Genomic DNA, 22,628 nt, shown 5'->3' with positions numbered 1-22,628 from the left:
AGTCAGACACCATAGAGAGAATCAAACCTTATCATAGTGTTCTGTACGAACACTTCCTGATCCAACATGTCACAAACAATTCAAAACTGCTTGCCTTGTAGTTTGTATTGAATAGTATGTCGATCATCGCGTTATAAGGCTGAGGCTCGTGTTCATAATCTTCCTGGTGCCCCGCCCACGTGAAGAATCGGAAGGCTATCTTCTCCCCATATCAAAACCTTATTGGCATCGCTATCGAAACCATCGTCCTTGACACCACAACCGTCTTTTGGTCGCCCCAACAAGACAACATCCCTGCAAAAACAACCGCAGAGCGACCCCGGCCATGGACGCTGAGCGCTGTAGGGGAAACAGGAATTCATCGAAACTCCAACAAGACGTGGACAGCCCCCACTATATTTGATGCGAAGACCGGGATTCGCAATTGTAGGTACAACACTGAGCGACACAGTAGGCGGAGATAGATTGTACTCCCAGGTGAGATTGCGACAATAGCAGCCGTATCTATGCATTCAAAATCAAATCTTCAGATTGATAATGTATTGGTCACTAAGCACCATCCGTCGAGGTCCTTGCTTGTTGTCTTTTTCTGATCACAACATTGTCCATAACTTCATTTGATGATCGCTACATCACCGGCTCGGAACGTGTTGTTGTTGCTCGACCAACTAAATGCAAAAACGGGCAGTCCTCTTTCTTGGGGTTGAAATGAGAGAGATCCTATCTCTCCGGTGCTTGTCGCCTTCTTGTCAAGACCATAGGCAATGGCTACTGCAGTCGGTTCATTGAAAATACGCATGACATTGAGGCCAGCAATGACACCGGCATCCTTAGTGGCCTACCTCTGGGAGTTATTATAGTAGGCGAGGCAAGGAATGTGACCACGGCATTCTTGATAGTCGTACCAAGGTATACCTCAGCGATTTCTCGCATCTCCGTGAGGATCATGGATGAGATTTCCTCCATAGCAAACTGCTTCTCCTCACCCTTGTAATTAACGACAACCATGGGCTCGGATGGAGGGAGCGATTTCTTGCTTGGATTAGCGAGTGATTTGGAACTGCAATTTGCTCTTGCGCTCTTTGCACAATGTTGATAGCGTAGCCATGGTTGCAGTTGTTGGTCCAACGAGCAAAATTGTTATCATGAAAACATCCAGTTTCATCATGTCTTGATTCATGACTTTGATTAACTCTAACTCTATTATTGCAAAATAATTCCTTAAAATTATTGGGAAAATATCAAAGTGAATCGGGAAGAACAATGAAGTAAGACTTTGAGGCGTGATATCACTTTCTTTAAGAAATTATTTGCCCCACAACGTTGCTAATTGTTACCGCCAAAAATCCTCCAGGATACAACAAAGTCTCAATGAGAATACCATATAGCAATTCCGGTATTTCTCCAAAGTCTCTCAAGGGAAACAATTAGAAAAGATGGCGGTACATTTCTTAGAAGAAATGAGAAATTGTTGTTCTTAATGAACAAAAACATTGAAATATTTATACGTTGAACAAACACAGCCTTTTGAATGTGGAGAAGTTATGTACGAACATACACGACTTTCCAAAGGTTAAGAAGTTATGTCCGAATAGACACAACCTTCCAAAGGTTGTAAAAGCGCCTAATAACCGTTAGGCAAAAATTAATAAATTCGAAATTAAATTATTAAAAAATAACCACCACTCTATTGCGAACAGTCACACTGTTTCAATATGACAAAACAGTTATTTTATAATAATAAATTCGCAATTTAATAAATAAATAAAAATGATCGTTGATTAGTGCCAAATCTCGTCCACATGCACATTCACATCCTTTCGATGTGGGACAAGGCACCTCGTTATTTGTTTTACAAACAAACTACCAACAACAACTACACCCTGTTCAAGTGCCCGCCACCTTAGAGGCCCTACATGACCGAGGCGGCTTGCCGAAGGGAGCCCGGGTCGTACAAAGACTACACTGTTGCATCCTCCTCCTACATAGGAAACTGGCCGCTGGTGTCCTGCGAGAGGATCGGGAGCCTCGACTCGCTGCCAAACCCGATCGACAACATGATCGCCGAGGCTCGTTTCGACTGGAAAGAGCCGGACTGTAAGAAGTGCACGATATCCGGGTCGTGGTGTCGATGGAACGGGAGCGACATCAGCTGCACCAAGCCTCATGGTGGACACAAAGGTATTGCTACAGTCCTAGTCGAGGGCGCATGCGTTTATCGTTTCCGAAACTTTTTATGTTTCATGAGACTTTGCTTGACTCTCTCTGTTTTTTTCACTTTCCTAGTGTAAGTGATTGTTAATCCTCGAGTTCCTTTATTTAGGCCATTCATTCCAAAGCTTTTAAACTCTGGTGATGGATATAGAAAGGTTGCTTTCTCACTTATGGTTGTTGAGATTCATCAAGTTTCTCTTTTGTAAAGATAAGATCAATGGAGCGCAGAGGAAGTAGAATCATAGTTTCTACACAAGAAAAAGGGTTTCTGCCAAACTGAGATTACTTTTATTTGTGCAATGCTGTCGGATGGATGTTGTCGCGACCTAAAATTTCTCTCAGGCTAATGGATTGTTAAGACTAAGCCTAACTCGGGCCCTCCCAAGCCCTACCAATTCGCAACTTAGGGTTTAAGTTTTTAACATGCAAAAGTTTTATGCTCGGAGTCGCCACTAATCAATTTATGGTAGGTTGATTAGAAACCTAAATAAAACATAGGGAGATATGTTTTATTCCTACGAACCAGAGATTCTAAGCCCGGGGACTTGATTACGCTAGATCTGGTCTAACGCCCTTTCGGTACCTTTTCTTTTCAAAAATGTTTTGGCAGGCAGTTTGGATCCATTTTAACTTAGTCACTAACATGTGAGGTGTTCATGCGAGTGCGCAAACCACCAATTTAACACCCAGAAAGCATTAAATAAATTGCAAGTTTGGAAGAATTACTTACCTGGAAGCAACGTAAGCATCTGCATTGTTATCTAAAAAAATCACATTGACACCCTAATATGATTTCTAATTAACAAGCAATTCACTCAATTTCTTTTTTTGGATTTTCACTTATTTAAATGAAATCTAGCCTATATGCAATGACATGCGAAAATGACATGCGATTAATGCAACCTAGCATGCAAACTATATGTCGTGCGACGACGTGACCTATTTCTAATGACAGGACGAATGATTATTTTTGGTATTTTCTCAATTTAAATTCGGAATAAAAAATGCCTAAATTAACATGCAAACTATGATGACTTAATCTACCCTAGCATGATTTCTTTTTAGGATTTTTGTTAAAATTCGAAATAATAAAATAACCTGAATAATCTATTAAGATTAGAATATTACTTAATTTAAACTAGGAAATAGATCATCTCAAGTCCTAATTTAAATTAAATAACTACTCTATCTTCTAGATACATTTAGGCTTCCTAGACATGCAAAAACTCTAATTCAAATCTAATTAATATTTTTTTGAATTTTCTGTTTATTTGAAAAAGGAAAGCAATTAAATAAACAAGGATAGCAACCACATTCAAAACGTCCACGCGATCCGCCATATTTGTTTCAAACTCGGATTAGGCACAAAAATCAAACTATCGGTCATATCTATAGGGTTATAGATATCGACGGAAAGCCGATTATTCAAATTTGGAAAGCGGATAAAAATCATTATCGTACCCAAGTGGTTATGGATAGGATAATAATTTTCCGTATCGCCGCGTATCGAACCTTAGGGATAAGGTCGGATAGTCGTCCAGATACGTTGCTAAATTAGGAAGTTTTCCTAATTTTGAGTGTTTTCGAATATTGCGGATATAACACACATTATCCTAAGATATCTAGCAATCCACGCAATATTCACGGAATATTCAAAATATCTGAACTAGGAATCTAAATATTTTGAAAATATACCGGATAGCATTCTTACCTAATTTCGGGATATTCCCAAATTTGAACTCGCGGACCGAGATTGCGGATCGGGATGATGGCGAGTGGACTGACGGCGGCTCGGGGGTAGCAAGATGGCTCTTTGAGGAGTACCCACGACGAAGTTCAATAAACCAGGGTCAAAATTGGGCGTAGCAAGATGGTCTTCAATATTCCTGGATTAAAAAATATGGTCAAAGAGTCAAGTAATGAAGCTTTGACCCACGTTGAACCGGACAAGCCTGGGACTTGTCGGGTATTGCTGGATTCGGATGAAAATCACCCGAGAAATCTTGATCTCGCCAACCAACGATTCTTTGGGGGTGGCTCACTAGTATCAGATCTCGCGGTGAGCGTTGGACTCGTATGAACCGTCACGGATTAATCTGCAAAGCAGAAACAGTGAGGACTTCACGGGGGGCTTCGTGGCTGGTCTTTTATGCGGTAGCTGCTCGGCAGAGACTTCTCGGATCAGATGCAGCAGCTTCGTAGGAGGGGCCCATCCAGCAACGTGGTGATCGGCAGGATAAGCGAGAGATCGGAGCGAGGGGGTCGTGACTCACGGCCACAGTCCGGCCTTGAGAGAAGCAACGACGGGCGGCGGCTCGGCAATCGCCAGAGGGACGGCAGCGCGTCAGAACGGAGGCACAGCAGTCCGCACGGTACGGATGACGGCGTCGGTGCGGATGCTTGGACGGCACGGGAGCAAGGTGGCGTGGGCGCGAGGCGCGCGGCGTTAGGGCGGCGCGCGCAACCAATTCTCTCTTGTTTTCGCTCCGGCTCTCACCTTTTCACTCGTGTCTCCGGGTGGCGGTGACGCACGGCCACGTGTCCGGCCGTGAGCCGGGTGCGGCGTCGGTGAAGGCGCAGGTGGGACAAGTACACCCGTGATCCTCTCTCTCGCTCTCGTTATTTCTTTTCTTCCCAAAATTCTCTCCGAACCCCCTTGTCTCCGATAAGTCTTCTTTTATATGCAGGGACGACTTAGGCCTTCGGGATAAAGGGAGTCAATCTTCTTTCCTCTTAAAAATATATTATATTTTGTTCTTTCCCATTCTTCCTCCACATATGGACACGTGAAGCTCCTTGACAGTATACACTTTCTTGTTTTGAGAAAGATATATTGCTCAAATAATATATATCCGCACGTGAATATTTCTTTCCCAGTTGCTCTTCCTTTTATTCCCTTGGTCTGCACAACTCCAGCTCAGCCAAATATTTTCTTTTATTCTTTGCATCATTCATCCACTTGTGCCCATAAATCAAAGATATGTGTGAAGACGATACATGCCCTGCATGCTATTATTTCCTTTCATTTATCTGACCATACCGTGGGGAAGAATTTTCTGAGTCCATCAAACTTTTGGTCATAGCATGGGCTTTTTGCCAACCTTTCTAGTTCTTGCGGGCTTAGTTCAATTAGCTTGATTTAAGCTCGGAACCATTCGCTCGGGTCCATTCGCCGTCGATCCGATAAATATGCAAACTATATGGGCCTAATTAACTATTAATGGAATACTCCTAATATCTATATGCAATGCCATCTAATTATATTTTTTGTTTAGGGGTTAAAAAATTAATCCCAAATTTTCTATGCAATTGTTCATAAATGACTAGTTAAAATTTTAGGTGTCAACAGCTGCCCCTCTTTGAAAGTGAGCTCAAAGAGGTTACATTCAAAGACTAAATGATACCTAAATTTTGACCATGCCATGAATGTTATTTTTTGTGGGAATATGAGTCCCATTTTGAAATGCAATAAGAAATGATGCATGCGAATAATAAAAACGTACCTGAAGTTACTTACCTTGTAAGAGTGGTTAAGTAGATTGAAATATACGTGATAATCCTAATGAAGCCGTCAAGTATTTGGATTTTACCTCACAAACTTGATAGGATCGAAGACTTCTGATAGGACTCCAGTTACGTGGATTTCGCTTTCAGGAGTTCTGAAAAGGGACATTGTGAGATACCTGGATTTCTCCTCAGGCACTCGGGTGAGACACCTGGATTTCTCCTCAGGCACTCGGATGAGAGATATGGTGAGATCCGGATTTCTCCTCGGATACTCGGATAAGATACCTGGATTTCTCCTCAGGCACTCGGATAAGATATATGATGAGATATCCGGATTTCTCCTCGGATACTCGGATGAGACACCTGGTTTTCTCTTCAGGCACTCTGGTGAGATATCCGGATTTCTCCTCGGATACTCAAATGAGACACCTGGATTTCTCCTCAGGCACTCGGGTGAGATATCCGGATTTCTCCTCGGATACTCGGATGAGACACCTGGATTTCTCCTCAGGCACTCGAATGAGAAATATGTAGACGTCTGGACGTTGTCCAAGACGCCGAGTGACTGCAACAAAACTGATTAGATATAGAGCCTGTCGATTGCTCGAACAGGTGAAGGAATACCTGGATAAGCATAGGCATCCAAGGGATAGGTATACTTACCTGGTGATATCTCCGACTCTTGAGGGCGTGTCTCCTGCTGGACACGGTTTTAGGCAACATATAATATGCATTCATGGACAATCAAGAACACATATACTCATGCACTATAAATTCAATTGGTTTTCATGCATGACGGTTTTGTCGAATCGGCATTACAAAATTTCACTGGGGAAAATCATGATAAGACAATCCGAACTCACAAGTGGGTGTCTTGAAAATGTCAAATGAGGGACTTCCGGTCTGAAAGGGCCTTCATTCACTTTCATCGAAAATTGCCTAATTTATGAGAATCACTCCATCTCACCTTCATTATGTGGACAAGGGTCCGAGTATTCTCGCAAGCGGTACGACCTTATCAATCTGAGAGGTCTTTGTCAGGACCGTAACGTGGGCTTGGTCAATGGCTTAGCAAAAAGGGACTCTTCGAGTCGAGGCTATTGAAAGAAAATACTCCGTGATCATATCCGGGTTTACAAGTCAAGAACCCTGCAAAATGAGATAGAAATGGACTTGCTCGCACTTCTTCGAGTTAAGCTTATAAACACCCAAATCCTACGTTAGTTCAAGTGCCATAATCTGAAGAGACTTTACAAGGGATATAACGTAGGCTAGGCTCATGGGTTGAGAAATGAAAGGATCATTAGGCTCAAAATGCGTATAATTGGGGTGAGAGTTGGTGATCATCTCGGCATTATCACCGGTCCTCTTTTCCGCCAGGGATTGTCTTCTTGGTAGATGCTCCATTGGCCTCAAGAACTTATCACTTGACTCCTTAAGACTGTGGATGACTTTGACACATCTTGACATTTTCTACTTAGAAGTTCTCTCCTTTTTCTTCATTTTTTCTTTCATTCTCTTCTTTTCTTTTTTTTTCTTTTTTTTTTTTTTTTCACGGACATTGGCCTTGCTTTTACCAGGCACACTGCTTTTTTCTTGCCCCCTAGTTTTTTGTTTTTTGTTTTTTGTTTTTGTTTTTTTTTTTTTTTTTTTCATTTTTGACTTTTGACACACACACTGTCTACAATGCATATATTGGCCAGCCACCCTTTGACTTGTTTTAACCGAATGATTAACATTTGGACTTTCAGGGTCTTTGTCTTCTATCGGCGCTCCGGATATGCTGCGTGGACAGTGATGGCTTTTACCTTGCCCCAGTGTGGGGGATGATCACCAACTGGGTTTTTATGAAATGAAATTGCGGGCTCAAGTGGGCTATACAATGGATATAAGTGTGTATAGGATAGAGAAAGAAATGCTCTTCGTCATCCTAAGGCACTTGAACTTCGTGTGAATTCATCTGAAAAAGCAACACTCGAAGATTGATGCAAGTGAGAGCAAGACAATCTCTATTCATTTTTCACCTTATAATGCTGACTTACCTCCAGTTTGCCCCGATGTGGGGTGGTTCTTGTCAGGGGTAATTTGAAAGAAATTCACCAAGTGTTTAGGCTCAAAGTGGCAAAACAATGGATAACCTGTGGTGTTTGGGATAGAGAAATGAACCGCCTCTCGTCATTTCGGTTGCCGTACCCTTTGCGAGATAACTCTTTACCTTGCAGACATGGAATTTTTCCACTCAACTCACTGGAGATTAGCGCATGGGACTGTGTATAGGATATGGCTTGCCTTCCATCATTCCAATGTACCTCATTCGACACATTCAATTCATTCCACATGAGTTATCAGATTGTCCAAATAAATTCCCCTTTTGAAGTCGATGATGCAGACCGACAAAATAACCATGCAAAATTTAAAACTAATGCACACATCTTAACTGAAACCATTTATTCATCAGTGAAATGTTTGCAATTCAGAATATAAAACCAAACACTTGAAAACTTTTGCTGTAAAATGTTAGATTTTATCAGGGGTAATACATCTTCACAGCATCAGAATTAACAGGAGTGGAGAACTCACGACCATCCATTTCTGCGAGAATCAAGGCACCTCCGGGAAGAACCTTTTTAACCACATATGGACCAATGTAATTTGGGGCAAATTTACCCCCAGGAATAGGAAAGACTGGCAATACCTTCCTTAGGACTAGATCATTTACCTCGAAATGTCTTGGACGCACCTTTTGGTTGAAGGATCTAGCTATCCTCTGCTGATAGGTTTGACCGTGGCAAATGGCTTTCAATCGCTTCTCATCAATTAAGTTCAACTGCTCATGCCTTTGTCGCATCCATTCCGCCTCGGACAACTCCACTTGAGACAAGACTCGCAGGGAAGGGATCTCTACTTCGACGGGCAGGACTGCTTCCATGCCATACACCAAAGAAAAAGGGGTTGCCCCGACAGAGGTTCGGATCGAAGTCCGATATGCCATTAGTGCAAATGGCAACCTTTCATGCCAGTCACGATAGTTTTCAGCTGTTTTGGCCAGGATCTTCTTGATGTTCTTGTTAGCGGCTTCAACTGCTCCATTCATCTGTGGACGATAGGGAGATGAATTTAGGTGCCGGATTTTGAACTCGTTGAACAACTGATCTATGAACTTGTTGTTCAAATTTGTCCCATTGTCGGTGACAATAGCCTCAGGGACACCATAACGAGCGACTATGTCTCGCCTGATGAATCTTACAACGTTCCTTGCAGTGACGTTTGCATAAGATGCCGCCTCAATCCACTTGGAGAAATAATCAATCGCGACCAAGATAAATCGGTGTCCATTTGATGCCTTGGGATTAATTGGGCCAATCACATCGATTCCCCACATTGAAAAGGGCCACGGCTCAGACAACTGATGTAATTCTGTCGGGGGAACATTTATTTTGTCCCCGTGAACCTGACAACGATGACATCTTCGAACATGTTGGATGCAGTCACTTTCAAGACTGAGCCAATAATAACCCAACCTCATGATCTTCTTAGCTAACATGTGGCCACTCATGTGTGGACCACATATTCCCTCATGTAGTTCTTGCATGATTCTAGTAGCTTCAACCGCATCCACACATCTCAACAGGATCGAATTATAGGATCTTTTGTACAGCTTTTCACCACTGACAAAAAATTTTGAAGCCATTTTCATTATGTACTTCCTATCGGCCGGGGTGCTTCCCTCAGGAAATTCTTGTCTCTGGATGTAACTCATGACATCGTGATACCATGGCTTTTCGTCAGGTTCTTCAGTCACAACCATACAGTAGGCCGGTTTTGTCAGGACTTCGATCTTCAAGGGTTCTACCTCTAATCCACCCATCACTTGCAGCGTGGCTAGTGCGTCAGCGAACTGATTATGGGATCTCGACAAGTACTCAAAAGAGATATCCTCGAATTCCTCTATAATTTCTTCAAGGTATTCATGGTACGGCACTAGTTTGGTGTCTCTCGTCTTCCATTCTCCTACAGTTTGAAGAATAATCAGAGCGGAATCACCAAACACTTTCAACTTGGTTATCCCCATTTCCACTGCGGCTTGGAGTCCGAGGATGCAAGCTTCGTACTCGGCTATGTTGTTGGTACAGGGGAATACCAACTTTGCTGCTACTGGATAATGTTGCCCATCTGGGGATATTAAAACTGCCCCAGTGCCGGAACCAGCCAAGTTTACAGCTCCATCGAAAAACATGGTCCATGCGTCTTCTTTTATTACCAGAATGCGATCTTCTGGAGAATATCTATCATCATCAGAGATTCCAGGATTTTCGGCTAACACATCAGCAATTACTCGGCCTTTAACTGACTTCTGTGGCATCGTTTGGACGTCAAACTCTGAAATTAAGATCTGCCATTTAGCTAACTTCCCTACCAAAGCCGGTTGATCAAGTAAATACTTGATGGGATCGTTCTCAGTCACAAGCAAAGTCTGATGATGCAGTGTATATTGTCGCAGCCTATGGAGGACCCATACTAGTGCAACGCAAGTCTTCTCGGCTTCAGGATAATTCAACTCCGAAACGGTGAACTTCTTACTTAGGTAATAAATAGCTCGCTCTTTTCCATCTTCAGGATTTTTCTGGGCTAGCATCGCACCTAGAGACTTGCTATGAATCGTGAGGTAAAGGATCAAAGGCTGACCCAACACTGGTGGGACTAGCACTGGTGGTTTCATCAGGTACTGCTTTAGTTCGTTAAACGCTTCCCGACAAACATCGTCCCATTCCATTTGAGCATTCTTCCTTAGAAGTTTGAAGAACGGCTTAGCAGTTTCGGAGAGCTGAGAAATAAAACGGGCTATGTAGTTCAATCTACCCAGGAGGCTTCGTACTTCTTTCACGGTCGATGGAGGTTGTAACTCACATATAGCCTTCACTTTGGAGGGGTCAACTTCAATACCCTTACTGCTTACTATGAACCCGAGTAATTTGCCCGAGGTTGCTCCAAACATGCACTTCGTTGGGTTGAGACGAAGCTTAAACTCACGAAGTCTCTCGAATAACTTCTTCAAGGTATCGACGTGACTCTTCCCAGATTGAGACTTGGCGATCATGTCATCGACATAGACCTCGATTTCCTTATGCATCATATCATGGAAAAGCGTCACCATTGCCCGTTGATATGTTGCCCCGGCATTTTTAAGGCCGAAGGGCATCACCTTATAGTGGAATGTCCCCCATGGAGTGATGAACGCCGTTTTCTCCTTATCATCGTCCTTCATTTTTATCTGATTATAACCCGAGAAACCATCCATGAAGGAAAACAGCTCGAACCCAGCAGTACTGTCCACCAAAACGTCTATATGTGGCAATGGGAAATCGTCTTTAGGGCTGGCCTTGTTTAGATCGCGATAGTCGATACAAACCCGAACTCGGCCATCTTTCTTCATGACTGGCACGATATTGGCCACCCAACTGGGGTATCGGGTGACTTCAATAAACCCTACTTTCAAAAGTTTCATGACCTCCTCCTCTATCTTCTTTGAAAGTTCAGGTTTGGTTCTTCGCAGCTTCTGTTTCTTGGGCGGCATGTCCGGATTAGTAGGTAGACTATGCTCCACAATAGAAGGGTCTAAACCCGGCATATCGGTATACGACCATGCAAAGATATCCTGGTAATCCTTCAGCTTTGGACCAGGCGTTTTGCTTCACCTTCGGGAAGGGTTGCCCCTATCTTCACCTCTTTGGGTTCTCCGGAATCACTCAGGTTGATGGTGATAGTATGGTCTACCGTCAGGACTTTAGGTCTTTCATGATGCTCTAGATCGCGCTGAAGATCCGAGGAATCTTCGAGTTCGTTGGTGTCATCAAGATCAGGCTCAGCGGCACATAATTCATCAGATGGGACCGTTCCCATACCCTCACGTGTCACAAGATTGCCCCTGAAACATAAAGTAGGGGGTTCAGAAGGACAAACAGGGCTAAACAGTGTATTTATTTCTTTTGATTTTTTTTTTTTTTTTGTGACTTTTTTTTTTTCGAAATTTTTTTTCAAAAAAGTTTTAACACGAGGAAGCATGAAGAAGCCCAGGCCTCAGAATTCTCCTTGGACTATATTTTTCTTTTATCGGTTGGATATCATCACCGGGCTGGTTTGATGTACCTCAACATGTCCTCAACACGAAAAAAACTCGTAATTTCATTGATTATTTCAAAATGAATTACATTTATTGAATGGAAATTGCAACAATCAAATCCTAGAAATGAAAATGGAAAGCAGCGCCCGAAACGGGTAAGTCCTAAAAAGCAAGTAAAAATTCCCACGCAGGGGTGTGCGAAAAAGTAAAAGTTTTACTCTTGTGGGCTCGTGCCCATTCCCTCTAACGGTCCTTCCTCGATAGCTCCAACGAAGAAATCATCAAACAGGGCAGTGATTCCATCCATTGCATTGTCAGAATCTTCTGTCACTAGAGGTGTTGGATCATCCATACCTCCCCATCCATCCGGGATAATGTCACAGGGGTCAACATAGAAGCTCGGGGGCGCCGAGTATTTCACATAATAATCGAACTTGCCACTCGGTTGCCCCAAAGTGTCGATCACCTCTTTCTCTTCATGCATCATTTTTGCAGGGCCTGGGAATGTGGCGCGGATGTGTGGAAGCAACCTACCACGCCCACGTTCTTCAACATTCGGCTCTTCTTCAGATCGCTGTCTATTCTGCCCATCTCCTCGACTTCGACCACGTCCACGTCTACGTCCACGTCCCCCATTATTTGTCTCGCTTGACCCCCGGTACCCTAACCCAGTAGTGTGGGGCCTCCGAGAGACTTCCACCGGCTGGCGGATACCTTGACCAGTCCTACCAAGGCCTTCACCCGGAGTAAAGCCATGGGACATCATTACTCTTCCAACCATGACTGCAGCATTTGACATCTCAGGAATGGACGGTGATGATCCTCTAGACGCATGTATGGTAGATACGAGCTCGAGCGACTGATAGCTCGATTCTATTTTGCAATCCGGCTCAACATAGGGGATAGCAGTCGCGTGGTAAATTGGGTGCTCTTCTTCACCGTGGACTGTGACTAACTTTCTCTCCACAACGAACTTCACCTTCTGATGTAGACTGGATGGCACAGCTCCGGCAGTATGAATCCATGGACGACCCAACAGAAAATTGAATGCAGTGGGAATATCCATGACTTGAAATAGGATGTTGAACATTGTTGGTCCTATCTGTATGTCAAGATGGATTTCTCCCATTACTTCTTTCTTCGTTCCGTCAAAGGCTCGCACGGAGGTCTTCGCAGAATTTATCCTAGAAGGATCTATCTCGAGGCGGTGTAAAGTCGCCAAAGGGCAGATGTTCAAGGCTGATCCGTTGTCAATGAGTACCCGGGCTACATGCGAGGCCTTATATTTGACAGAAATGTAAAGTGCCTTGGTATGCCCCCTCCCTTCCAGAGGGAACTCTTCATCTGAAAAGGCTATGAGGTCCTTGAGGAGTATAGAACCCACAAATTCCTCCAATTTGTCATGATCGATCGTCTCGGGCACGTGGACTTCACTTAACACCTTCATCAGGGCCTTTTGATGTTTGACAGACGTTTGGAGGAGTTCAAGCAGAGAGATTTGCGCGGGCATCTTGCGCAATTGTTCAACTATATTGTATTCGCTAGCCTTAATCACAGCTAGAAACTCCTTGGCTTCTTCATCAGTAACAGGTTTTGCAAGTTGGGCATTAGCTTGGCCATAGGTACGCCCAGATCTGGTAACCAAGTCGACATCGAGACCGTAAGACCAAGGGGATCGCCTTATCATCACCGTACTCATACGGTTGAGGTATCTCGATCACTATTCCTTCATCACCGTAGGCGTGCTTACTACGATCTCTTCATTATCAGACGCGTCTTCGAGCGGAGGCATGTCTTCAAGTAAAGGGTCGAGCTTGTCCTTCCCAGTGTTCAATGTAGCAAACTCCTCCTCCCAATTAATAACCACTTCGGAAATAGTAGAAACGATGCCAGTGTGGTCAGCATAAACGATCATCCCAGCTTCTACCATTCTTGAGATTCTTTCTCTCATGATAGCCAGGGGAAGGAGCTCGTTACTTGGGTAATAACCGGCTTTTACTAACTCACCGTAGACGTTGGTGGTATACACCTTGACATTCTTGATTCGACCAGCATCGAAACTAAATATGCCATTCACATTGCCCGTGTGATCAGGGAGCGGGTTGTTCTGAACATTCGGCCTGGCAGGTTGGAATGAGAAAGCCTTTGTGTCCAGGAGATCCTGGATTCGATGCTTGAGGGTAAAGCAGTCGTCAGTTGAATGCCCCACTTCACCCATATGATAATCACATTTCTTAGATGGGTCATAGTTATAGTACTTTTCAGAGTTAGGTCGCTTTGGCTCGGTGGTAAGCAAACCTTTCTTTTGGAGTACTGTCAGTACTTGGGACAACGACCCGGGGAGAGGGGTGAATTGCCTCTTGTTGTTCCTCCTCTGAGAGGGTTGACGGCCAATGTTCTGTTGCTGAGCTTCTGCTACTTGGATTGCTGGGACAAGGTTAGCATTCCGTCGGCCCGTTTGGGTATAAGTCGCATTCACTTCAAGTGCCGGTTCCTTCTCCTTCCTTGCACCAAATCTTTTGGTCGAGGAAGACGGCTCCACAAACCACCCATCTTTCAGCCCTATCTCAATCTGTTCACCTATGGGGATGAGTTGATTGAAGTTGTCAGCCGGAGTGGCTACCATCCGATTACGATACTCGAACGGGAGAGTTTTAATGAACATCCTCTTCAATTCACTGTCTATAGGTTCCGGGACAACCTGAGCGGCTATATTTCTCCATCTGATAGCATAATCTTTGAACGACTCAGTCTTTTTCATCTGAGCACGCTCGAGGTCATCGCGGGTGGGAATGATGTCCGTTATGAACCTGTACTGTTTTAGAAATGCTTCACTAGCTTCTTTCCAAGTTTTGAGGCCATTTATCTTCTTCATGAGATACCAGTTCAAAGCAGGACCCGTCAAACTTGCTTGAAAGGCATGGATCATCAGGAGTTCGTTGTCAACATACGAAGTCATCTGTACGTGATAGAGCTGCAGGTGGGCTTTTGGACATGTGGTGCCATTGTACTTGTCAAAATCTGGCATTTTGAACTTCTTTGGGATTTTGATCTGTGAGTACAAGGATAGATCGATCGAAGGTGAATCTTGCGAACCTTCCAGCTGCTTCACTCTTTCTTCAAGTTTGTTGACCCGTTCATCAGGTTTATCCTTGTTGACGATAACCTGAACGGGGTCATCTACTAAATCGGGCAGATCGTCATCTTCCTCACTGTCGGCATTCTTTCCACCTTTATGCTTCGGGGCTGATGCCTCAGGGGATGCAGGAACGGGAGTTAGCCGAAGGACTTTGATCTCAGCGGACATCTGTTGCATTGCGACGAGGACTTGCTTCATCTGGTCCTCAATGCCAACGACACGATCTCGTAAGTCGGTTTGATCAGCCATCCTAGTTCTCGACCGCGTACGAATAGGTGATCGTGATCGGTCCGTAATTACCTAATTTGACGGATAAAACAAGCATACATAAGTGTCAAGAAGAATCAGACGCCGATCCATGACATTGGTCTAACCGCTTTGATTAGAAATGACCTCTTTATTAAAATGACGAAATTTTTTACAACGACTATAACTTGAAATCACTTAAACAAAAATGCAAAAACAAATGACTCAATTCCTAAACAAGTCTAAAGACTAAAACTGAAATGAGAACATTGATTCAAGCTTTTCTATTTGACTTGATCCATAGACATATGGGAGGCGACTTCCTTCTTCAATTGCTCATAAGCTCGAGCTATCTTGGCTGCCTTCTCTTCAGCTTCTTCGGCTTTCCTTTTGAGGCGATTGTTCTCTGAGCGATTGGCGGACTTGAGAGGCACCTTGGGTATCCTCGGGAGCAAATCCTGCGGGATTCTGTGCCGTCGAATGTACTGGGTCGTCGCGAAATAGGACTTCTGCTCTCCCTTTAGTTCTCCTTCGGGCCGAGCTATCTTTAACATACGGCACTTCTTCCACATCTTATTGAGCTGAGCTACGGTCCCTTCGTGGTCTTTATCATCATCGACGAAGTCGAACCGGAGGAGTTCTCGTTGTAACGCCGGAGGGAATCCCCGGAGAATTTGGTACGTCGGGACACTCTGGCAGGGTAGTACTCGATTGCGCCAGTGAAGCCCAAAAGTGGCACCGGTCCAACACCATTACACGTAAGCCGAGCTTCCTCGACCTTGAACCAATTAGCATGCCAATGGAAACCTTGGGGTCTAGCGTTTTTCATGAAAATGACCCATTCGGAATAATGATAATCAGGTGCATTTCCTTGTTTTTCTTTATAGCTTAAAATGGGATGGCTAGAATCACTAAGCTCGGATATTGTGAGTAAATCGCCACACCCTTTTATGTGAGACAAAAACCAAATTTGCAAAAGTTCGAGGGGGGCATGAAACGTTTTGTCAACATGTTGCTTAAATTTAGTGAGGGAAATGAAAGTCTCGGCTAAAATGGTGTTGACAAAATTCTTTTCAAGACAGATTTGTTGGACCAACCATGCAATTGACGAACTACATGCATTCTTACAGTGGGGAAAAATCACAAACCCGAAAAATGCTAACAAAAATATTCTGCCTTTTTGAAAAGATGTGGCTTTATCAAAACATTGACTAAGGTACGAAAAGGAACATGTCCCACGATTTTCTTTTAAGACTTTTCCCAATTCATCTTTTTCGACACCCAAAAATTCAGACAACATTAAGGTGGAATCGATCCCTAGAGGTGGTGTAGCTAATTCCGACCCTAAAGGTTTTCCAATGAGCACGCTATATTCTTCCAATGTCGGGGTGAGCTCGTGCTTACCGAATATAAAGGTAGAGGTCTCGGGACACCAGAAGTGCGCTAATGCTCGAACGAGGCCGGTACGGACTTTGACCTCCAGTAGGGGGAGCAACCTCCCGATGTGGCCCTCAACTAGCTTGCGGTTGGTCGGACTGAGCAGATTCCACCAGGCACGGAGCTCGTCCTTAGGAGCATCAAGAATCCGGATGTCTGCCCCTCCCATAGTGTATAGACCAAGACTCACGACCGACCTAATGTCATGGACCGACCAAAGAAAATACGGAACATAAATAAATTGCGAAATAAAGGTTCAAAAAACTTACTTTACCCGATAGGACCATGGCAATCACATAGACATGCGCATGAAATGTGAGGTTCGATTTCTATCTAGACTCTGGCTTGCAAAATGGAGACGCGAGGATTACCGGGCTAAACCAGTCATGGTTGTGGTTAGGCCGGGGTTCCCCTTACTCCGGCTTAGTCAAGGAGCCGACCCGGGTTGCAAAGGGTGCAACCGTGGTGGGAACTCAATGACACCGTGAAAGAACTTTCGGGACCAAGGAGGGCGACCCGTACCACGCGGGTGTGGTCGAGGTGTCCGCTGTCTCAGTACCATCCTAAACCTGTGCCGCCCAGGTCCGGCAGCGGGTAGTGTGTGCGGTGTAGTGTAAATGCAAGGCATGCACAACATGTTATATCAAACAGCGCTTCGTGCATAAAATAAACCATACATCCAAACACCTCCCTGCAAAACAAGGGTTAACAATCACGCCTCCCCTTATACCTCCCATTCTGCAAAAACATTTAACACCTAAAATGTTAGGGACGTACCTGGGATCCTCGCTGCCAAACAAAAATATTTTTTGAAAAGAAAAACTGGCCTAAGTCCACTAAGAGTTTTAACTCAAGTCCCCAGCGGAGTCGCCAAGCTGTCGCGACCTAAAATTTCTCTCAGGCTAATGGATTGTTAAGACTAAGCCTAACTCGGGCCCTCCCAAGCCCTACCAATTCGCAACTTAGGGTTTAAGTTTTTAACATGCAAAAGTTTTATGCTCGGAGTCGCCACTAATCAATTTATGGTAGGTTGATTAGAAACCTAAATAAAACATAGGGAGATATGTTTTATTCCTACGAACCAGAGATTCTAAGCCCGGGGACTTGATTACGCTAGATCTGGTCTAACGCCCTTTCGGTACCTTTTCTTTTCAAAAATGTTTTGGCAGGCAGTTTGGATCCATTTTAACTTAGTCACTAACATGTGAGGTGTTCATGCGAGTGCGCAAACCACCAATTTAACACCCAGAAAGCATTAAATAAATTGCAAGTTTGGAAGAATTACTTACCTGGAAGCAACGTAAGCATCTGCATTGTTATCTAAAAAAATCACATTGACACCCTAATATGATTTCTAATTAACAAGCAATTCACTCAATTTCTTTTTTTGGATTTTCACTTATTTAAATGAAATCTAGCCTATATGCAATGACATGCGAAAATGACATGCGATTAATGCAACCTAGCATGCAAACTATATGTCGTGCGACGACGTGACCTATTTCTAATGACAGGACGAATGATTATTTTTGGTATTTTCTCAATTTAAATTCGGAATAAAAAATGCCTAAATTAACATGCAAACTATGATGACTTAATCTACCCTAGCATGATTTCTTTTTAGGATTTTTGTTAAAATTCGAAATAATAAAATAACCTGAATAATCTATTAAGATTAGAATATTACTTAATTTAAACTAGGAAATAGATCATCTCAAGTCCTAATTTAAATTAAATAACTACTCTATCTTCTAGATACATTTAGGCTTCCTAGACATGCAAAAACTCTAATTCAAATCTAATTAATATTTTTTTTGAATTTTCTGTTTATTTGAAAAAGGAAAGCAATTAAATAAACAAGGATAGCAACCACATTCAAAACGTCCACGCGATCCGCCATATTTGTTTCAAACTCGGATTAGGCACAAAAATCAAACTATCGGTCATATCTATAGGGTTATAGATATCGACGGAAAGCCGATTATTCAAATTTGGAAAGCGGATAAAAATCATTATCGTACCCAAGTGGTTATGGATAGGATAATAATTTTCCGTATCGCCGCGTATCGAACCTTAGGGATAAGGTCGGATAGTCGTCCAGATACGTTGCTAAATTAGGAAGTTTTCCTAATTTTGAGTGTTTTCGAATATTGCGGATATAACACACATTATCCTAAGATATCTAGCAATCCACGCAATATTCACGGAATATTCAAAATATCTGAACTAGGAATCTAAATATTTTGAAAATATACCGGATAGCATTCTTACCTAATTTCGGGATATTCCCAAATTTGAACTCGCGGACCGAGATTGCGGATCGGGATGATGGCGAGTGGACTGACGGCGGCTCGGGGGTAGCAAGATGGCTCTTTGAGGAGTACCCACGACGAAGTTCAATAAACCAGGGTCAAAATTGGGCGTAGCAAGATGGTCTTCAATATTCCTGGATTAAAAAAATATGGTCAAAGAGTCAAGTAATGAAGCTTTGACCCACGTTGAACCGGACAAGCCTGGGACTTGTCAGGTATTGCTGGATTCGGATGAAAATCACCCAGAAATCTTGATCTCGCCAACCAACGATTGCTGGGGGTGGCTCACTAGTATCAGATCTCGCGGTGAGCGTTGGACTCGTATGAACCGTCACGGATTAATCCGCAGCGAAACAGTGAGGACTTCACGGGGGCTTCGTGGCTGGTCTTTTATGCGGTAGGCTGCTCGGCAGAGACTTCTCGGATCAGATGCAGCAGCTTCGTAGGAGGGGCCCATCCAGCAACGTGGTGATCAGCAGGATAAGCAGAGATCGGAGCGAGGGGGGGGTCGTGACTCACGGCCACAGGTCTGGCCTTGAGAGAAGCAGCGACGGGCGGCGGCTCGGCAATCAGCAGAGGGACGGCAGCGTCACAGAACAGTAGCGGCAGCAGTCCGCACGGTACGGATGACGGCGTCGGTGCGGATGCTGGACGGCACGGGAGCAAGGTGGCGTGGGCGCGAGGCAGCGCGGCGTTGGGGCAGGCGCGCGCAACCAATTCTCTCTTGTTTTCGCTCTGGCTCTCACCTTTTCACTCGTGTCTCCGGGGTGGCAGTGACGCACGGCCACAGGTCTGGCCGTGAGCGGGTGCGGCGTCGGTGAAGGCGCAGTGGGACAAGTACACCCGTGATCCTCTCTCTCGCTCTCGTTATTTCTTTTCTTCCCAAAATTCTCTCCGAACCCCCCTTGTCTCTGATAAGTCTTCTTTTTATATGCAGGGACGACTTAGGCCTTCGGGATAAAGGGAGTCAATCTTCTTTCCTCTTAAAAATATATTATATTTTGTTCTTTCCCATTCTTCCTCCACATATGGACACGTGAAGCTCCTTGACAGTATACACTTTCTTGTTTTGAGAAAGATATATTGCTCAAATAATATATATCCGCACGTGAATATTTCTTTCCCAGTTGCTCTTCCTTTTATTCCCTTGGTCTGCACAACTCCAGCTCAGCCAAATATTTTCTTTTATTCTTTGCATCATTCATCCACTTGTGCCCATAAATCAAAGATATGTGTGAAGACGATACATGCCCTGCATGCTATTATTTCCTTTCATTTATCTGACCATACCGTGGGGAAGAATTTTCTGAGTCCATCAAACTTTTGGTCATAGCATGGGCTTTTTGCCAACCTTTCTAGTTCTCGCGGGCTTAGTTCAATTAGCTTGATTTAAGCTCGGAACCATTCGCTCGGGTCCATTCGCCGTCGATCCGATAAATATGCAAACTATATGGGCCTAATTAACTATTAATGGAATACTCCTAATATCTATATGCAATGCCATCTAATTATATTTTTTGTTTAGGGGTTAAAAAATTAATCCCAAATTTTCTATGCAATTGTTCATAAATGACTAGTTAAAATTTTAGGTGTCAACAGATGTATTTCCATAAATTGGTCTTATTTCACATGATACTGTTTATACTCTAAATTGGATGGAGTTCTGAATCCTGATTGCCTGTTATATATAATGATCCGATGCCTTGTAACGAAGAAGCTGATATAACTATTTTTGAGGGCTTTTCTTCTAGTTATTTCATCGTTCATACGAACTTCGGCGGAAGCTCCAGCACTGACTTCTCTGATTCTGCAGAAAGAGAAATCGGGGGAGGAGTCGTGGGCTTGTTTTTCTTTCTTGTTGGATTGATTGGACTCGGTTACATCCTCAACGAAAGAAGAAGAGATAAAGCATTCCGACTCAAGATCGAGAGCTTCTTGCATGACGATGAGGCCCTCAAGCCGACCCGTTATTCCTACAACGACATCATGAGGATAACTAATGACTTCGAGGAGAAACTAGGCCAGGGGGCTTATGGAACGGTCTACAAAGGGAAGCTTTCGAACGAGATTTTCGTCGCTGTAAAGATGCTGGACAATGCGTTCGGAAATGGAGAGGAGTTCATCAACGAAGTGAGCACTATGGGACGGATTCACCACGTCAACGTGGTTCGGATGGTTGGTTTCTGCGCGGACGGGTTCCGAAGAGCCTTGGTGTACGAGTTCCTGCCAAACGAGTCTCTGGAGAAGTTCATATTTCCAGGCGAAGACGCTCTCGACCCTTCCCTTAGTTGGGACAGGCTCCATGACATCGCTCTCGGAGTGGCCAAAGGCATAGAGTATCTTCACCAGGGGTGCGATCATAGGATCCTCCATTTCGACATCAAGCCGCACAATATCTTGCTGGATAACAACTTCAATCCTAAGATTGCGGATTTCGGCCTGGCAAAGAGTTATGTTCCAAGGAACAAAGCGCGGTGTCCATGACCGCGGCCAGAGGTACCATGGGCTACATTGCTCCGGAAGTCTTCTCCAGGAACTTTGGAAGCGTGTCGTCTAAGTCAGACGTGTACAGCTTCGGAATGCTGCTGTTCGAAATGGTCGGGGGCAGGAAAAACGTCGACGTGAACGCAAAGAACATGACCCAGATGTACTTCCCTCAGTGGGTCTATAACCATCTGAATAAGGGCAAAGAGCTTGAAATACGTATCCGAGAGGACGGCGACCATAAGATTGCCAGGAAACTGGCAATCCTAGGGCTCTGGTGCATTCACTGGTACCTGGCCGATCAGCCTCCCATGAAAACGGTGGTTCAGATGCTGGAGGGAGAAGAGTGCCCCGTCATGCCGAAAAATCCTTTCGTTTCCTCCAGTTCAGGAGAAGCTGCGAGCATGCAGGGAAGACTCTGGAACACGAATCTAGAAATTATCGAGGAGTAAGTCCGATTGTCCTTTCGCGGGATGTCATCTCTCCTTGACCGAGATGGATGTGAAACAGTTGGAAAATAAGTAGAGCTGTGATTAAGAAGCCAGATTGTAAATCTAGGAACTCTCTCTACCGAAAAATAGCCTGAATACGCTCCCACTACTTACGTGTTGTGTCAGATCCAATATATAGAGGAATTCCTTTCGTCTTATATCTGTAACTAGGTTAGTTATATTACGCAATACTACAATCTATCTACTTATTGGAAGTTTGTGAGATAGTTAAGTCCTGGGATTTGATTCCCCATCGCAAATGCAGTTCGTTCTGGTGTGCATTTCATGTCCTGAATTCAGGGAAATATAGCAACAGTTAGTTTTTGGGACAAGACTTGTGCTTTTTGTCTGCTCGGGGAGTTGATTATATCTTAGCTTCAGCAATTTAAGAAGGAACGAGAGTACTACGATTAGGAAAAATGGCCCTTCTCATGAGGTGATAAGTTAAAATTAGATGACAAGTCCAAGACAACGGATTTGCAGAAGCGCTAAAAGGGATATGTTTTTTTTCGAGGTCGATTCAATCAAGACTCGAGATGACGTCGTTTGAAGCTTCTTGAAAGAGATTGCATCAGTGAATTAGGGTGGCACAAGGGCTTCATTTACAGAGGGAGTTTTTCCCAAGGAGTGGCAACTCAGCTGATGAAATTTGGTTTCGATTATGTATTTTAGCTGAA

The 22,628-nt window shown here is 43.9% G+C and overlaps 1 pseudogene; it reads left to right on the top strand.

Annotated features, from left to right (window-relative positions):
- The first annotated feature begins 1,878 nt into the window (after positions 1–1,878).
- Positions 1,879–22,232, top strand: LOC130134570 (rust resistance kinase Lr10-like; annotated as a pseudogene).
- The last annotated feature ends 396 nt before the right edge of the window (positions 22,233–22,628 follow it).

The sequence above is a fragment of the Syzygium oleosum genome, unplaced genomic scaffold (assembly GCF_021117445.2).
Source record: "Syzygium oleosum isolate NSW1041296 unplaced genomic scaffold, Sole_v2.1 Sole_v2.28, whole genome shotgun sequence".
In the NCBI taxonomy this organism is placed as follows: domain Eukaryota; kingdom Viridiplantae; phylum Streptophyta; class Magnoliopsida; order Myrtales; family Myrtaceae; genus Syzygium; species Syzygium oleosum.
Note: the sequence above shows the minus strand (reverse complement) of the source record. Positions and strands in the feature narration are given on the sequence as shown.